The sequence below is a fragment of the Macaca fascicularis genome, chromosome X (genome assembly GCF_037993035.2).
Source record: "Macaca fascicularis isolate 582-1 chromosome X, T2T-MFA8v1.1".
Classification (NCBI taxonomy): Eukaryota; Metazoa; Chordata; class Mammalia; order Primates; family Cercopithecidae; genus Macaca; species Macaca fascicularis.
This window is the reverse complement of record NC_088395.1, coordinates 79,998,518-80,003,424: the sequence shown is the minus strand read 5'-3', so window position 1 is coordinate 80,003,424 and position 4,907 is coordinate 79,998,518.

Sequence of the window (4,907 nt, the reverse complement as noted above, 5' to 3'; positions counted from 1 at the left end):
TCCCAGATCTTCCCTCTGATGTAAGTTACCCAATGACAAGGAATCAGATAAACAATTCTGGTAATATGACAAAACAACGTTCTTTAACACTCCCAAAATATCACACTAACTCATCAGGAATAGACCCAAACCAAGAAGAAATGTCTGAATTGCCAGAAACAGGACTCACTGATCAAGGATGCACCACAGAAAAGTGAAGTCCCAACCTAAATAAATTTAAAAATATATAAGATATAAATGGAAAAATGTCCAGTGAAATAGCATAAATAAAAAACAATCGCAACTTCTGGAAATGAAGGACATAGAGAATTGCAAATGCACTGGAAAATCTCAGCAACAGAATCAAACAAGTAGAAGAAAGAATGGCAGAGCTCAAAGACAAGGCTTTTGAGTTAACCCAATCCAACAAAGAAAAAAAAAGAATTTTAAAAAAATGAGCAAAACCTCCAAGAAGTTTGGGATTATGTTAAACAAAAAAACCTAAAAATAATTGGCATTGTTGAGGAAGAAGAGTAATCTGAAAGTTTGGAAATTATATTTGAGGGAATAATCAAGAAAAACTTCCGTGGCCTTGCTAGAGATCTAGGCATCCAAATGCAAGAAGCTCAAAGAACACCAGGGAAATTCATTGCAAAAGATCATCACCTAGGTGCATAATCATCAGGTTATCCAAAGTCAAGATGAAGGAAATAATCTTAAGGGTTGTAAGGCAAAATCATCAGGTAACCAGGTAACCTACACAGGAAACCCTATCAGATTAAAGAGCAGATTCCTCAGCAGAAACTCTATAGGCTAGAAGGGATTGGGGTCCTATTTTTAGCCTCTTTAAAGAAACCAATTATTAGCAAATAATTTTGTATGCAGCAAAACTAAACTCCGTAAATGAAGGAAAGTTAGCCTTTTTCAGTCAAATGCTGAGAGAATTTGCCACTACCAAGCCAGCACTACAAGAACTGTTAGAAGCAGCTCTAAATTTTGAAACAAATTTGTGAAATAAACTAAAATATAAGCTCCTTAAAGCATAAGTCTCACAAGGCCTACAAAACAACAACATAATGAAAAAAGCCAAGATATTCAGGCAATAAATAGCACAATTAATAGAATAGTACCTAACATCTCGATACTAACGTTGAATGTAAATAGCTTAAATTCTCCACTTAAAAGATACAAAATGGCAGAATGAATAAGAAGTCACCAACCAAGGATCTGCTGTCTTCCAGAGACTCACCAGACACATAAGGACTTATATACACTTAAGGTAAAGGGGTGGAGAAAGATATTCCATGCAAATAAACCACAAAAAAAGGGCAGGAGTTTCTATTCTTATATCAGACAAAGAGAGACATAATATAATGATAAAAGGAGTAGTCCAACAGGAAAATGTCATGATTCTAAATATATATCCACCTAACACTGGAGAACCCAAATTGATAAAACAATTACTACTAGACCTAAGAAATGAGATAGACAGCAACACAGTAATAGTGGGGGACTTTAATACTCCACTGAGAGCACTAGACAGGCCATCAAGACAGGAAGTCAACAAAGAAAAAATACACTTAAACTGTACCCTGTAATAAATGAACTTAACAGATATTTACAGAACATTATATCCAACAACTATAGAATATACATTCTATTCATTAGCACATGGAACATTCTCCAAGACAGACCATATGAGAGACCATGAAACGACTCTCAACAAACCTGGGAAAATTGAAATTATAGCAAGTATTCTCTCAGACCACCTTAGTATAAAATTGGAAATCAACTCCAAAAGGAACCCTCAAAACTATGCAAATACTTGGAAATTAAATAACATCCTCCTGAATGATCATTGGGTCAACAATAAAATCAAAACAGAAATTAAAAATTCTTTGAACTGAACAATAATAGTGACACAGCCTATCAAAACTTCTGGAACACAGCAAAGGCAGTGCTAACAGGAAAGTTTATAACCTTAAATGCCTACCTCAAAAAGTCTGAAAAAGCACATAGACAATCTAAGGTCACACCTCAAGGAGCTAGAGAAATAAGAGCAAACCAAACCTAAATCCAGCAGAAGAAAAGAGATAACCAAAATCAGAGCAGAACTAAATAAAATTTAAACAGAAAATACAAAAGATAAATAAAACAGAAGCTGGTTCTTTGAAAAGATAAAACTGATAGATCATTAGCTATATTAACCAACAAAAGAAGACAGAATCCAAATAAGTTTAATTAGAAACAAAATGGGTAATATTGAAACTGATACCATAGAAATAGAAAAGATCATTCAAGGCTACTATGAACACTTTTATGTGCATAAACTAGAAAATCTAGAGGAGATGAATAAGTTCAGGAAATACACAACCCTCCGAGTTTAAATCAGAAAGAAATAGAAACTCTGAACAGACCAACAAGAAGCAGTGAGATTGAAATGGTAATTAAAAAGTTACCAATACGAAAAAGCCCAGGAGCAGGAGCAGATGGTTTAACAGCTGAATTCTACCAGAATTCAAAGAAGAATTGGTACCAATCCTATTGTCCTATTGACAATATTCCAAAAGATAAAGAGGGAATCCTCCATAAATCATTCTATGTAGCCAGTATCATCCTAATACAAAAACCAGGAAAGGACATAACAAAAAAAAAAAAGAGAGAACTACAGATCAATATCCTTGATTAACATAGATGCAAAAAACCTCAGCAAAATACTGGCTAACAGAAGCCAACAACACATCAAAAAGATAATCCTCCATGATCAAGTGGGTTTCGTACCAGGGATGCAGAAATTGTTTAACAAATGCAAGTCAAAATTGTGATACACCACATAAACAGAATTAAACACAAAAATCACATGATCAACTCAATAGATGCAGAAAAGGCACTTGAAAAAAAATCCAGCATTCCATTGTGATTAAAACCCTCAGCAAAATAGACATAGAAGGAACATACCTTAATGTAATAAAAGCCATTTATTACAAGCCCACAACGTTACAATGAGCGGGAAAAAGTTGAAAGCATTCCCCCTGTGAACTGGAAAGAGACAAGGGTGCTGCTATGGTTAATACTGAGTGTCAACTTGATTGGATTGAATCATACAAAGTATTGATCCTGGGTGTGTCTGCGAAAGTGTTGCTAAAGGAGATTAACATTTGATAAGTGGGCTGGGAAAGACAGACCCACCTTTAATCTGAGTGGGCACAATCTAATCAGCTGCCAGCATGGGTAGAATATAAGCAGGCAGAAAAATGTGAAAAAGAGAGACTGGCCTAACCTTCCACCCTACATCTTTCTCCCTTGCTGAATGCTTCCTGCCCTCGAACATCAAACTCCAAATTCTTCAGTTTTGGAACTTGGACTGGCTCTCCTTGCTCCGCAGCCTGCAGACAGCCTATTGTGGGACCTTGTGCTTGTGTGAGTTAATACTTAATAAACTCCCCTGAATATGTGTATCTATTCCATTAGTTCTGTCTGTCTAAAGAACCCCAACTAATACAGATTTTGGTACCAGGAGTGTTTCTAGAGGAACAGAATATTAAGGATGGAGTTCTTTCATTGGTTTTGGGGTTTCTGGAGTTGGCTGCTTAATATGATTACATCTAAAAATGCTAAGGACTCTACTTCTAATAGTATGGAGAACACCAATAGTCCCTGGATTGAACTGTTTAGAGATTTATCCAAAAAAAAAATGCATTTGAAACTCCTGATTTACTGCTCATGAGAGGCAAGAAATTTAGTGACTCTATAAATAATACCTTTGACAATACATGGACAACCAAGGAATATAATGAAGCTGGTTGGTTGGTCCTAAGTTCAGTGGACAAAGTGGTGAAAGAAAATGGTGAACTCGGGGTTTCTATCTCCTGGCTTCAGAAGCAGATACTGAGCCACAAATCTGCTAAGACTGCCCTGAGTGAGAGTCTTATCTCCTATAGAGAAAGAGCTGAGATTGTGGAAAAGTAGACTCAGACTCTTGCCATGTGAGTGGCTGACCTGCAACGAAAGGTGCATGCAGGTGTCTACTGCTAAAGTGAAGGAATTGATTGGAAAAGAACAGGACCTTGCAACTTGGCATGGGGACGTGTGAAAGGACCCTGATGAAGGTAGGGACACTGAGTTTGTAAATGCTAATGAACATTTTTTTCCCAGAGGAAACAGCTTCCCCATCTCCAGTAGTGGCTACACCTGCTCCCTGACCCATGCTGCCATCAGCCTTTCCACTTTTGCCTGAGGAGATAAACCCTGTGCTCCCTAAAGCAATAGTAATGACCTCCTGTGAGGCAGTTGCCAGGCAAAACAATGTTGATTCTCCTCAGGAGTTACCCTCAACTCCCCTGTTTGCTTTTAGATCTATAAATAGACTGAAGTCCTGGCAGGCCCCTTGAGGTGAGGTTGACAGTGTGACCCATGAGGAGGTGCACTTCACCCGTAAAGGGAGGCCAAGGCAGGCAGATCATGAGGTCAAGCAATCGAGACCATCCTGGCCAACATGGTGAAACCCCATCCCTACTAAAAATTCAAAAATTTCCTGGGCGTGGTGGCGCACGCCTGTAGCCCCAGCTACTCAGGAGGTTGAGGCAGGGGAATGGCTTTAACCCGGGATGTGGGTGTTGCCCTGAGCCAAGATCACACCACTGCACTCCAGCCTGGCAACAGAGTGAGACCCCGTCAAATAAAAAAACTAATTTAAAAAAAAAAAAACAACTTGAGTTTTCTAATTAATATAAACAGAAATCTGGAGAACAGGCATGGAAATAGATATTAAGGGTGTGGGATAATGGTGGAAGAAACAGAGTTGGATCAGGCTGAATTTATTGATTTGGGCCCACTAAGTAGGGACTCTGCATTTAATGTTGCAGCTCATGGAGTTAAAAAGGGTTCTAATAGCTTATTTGCTTGGTTAACTGAAATATGAATTAAAA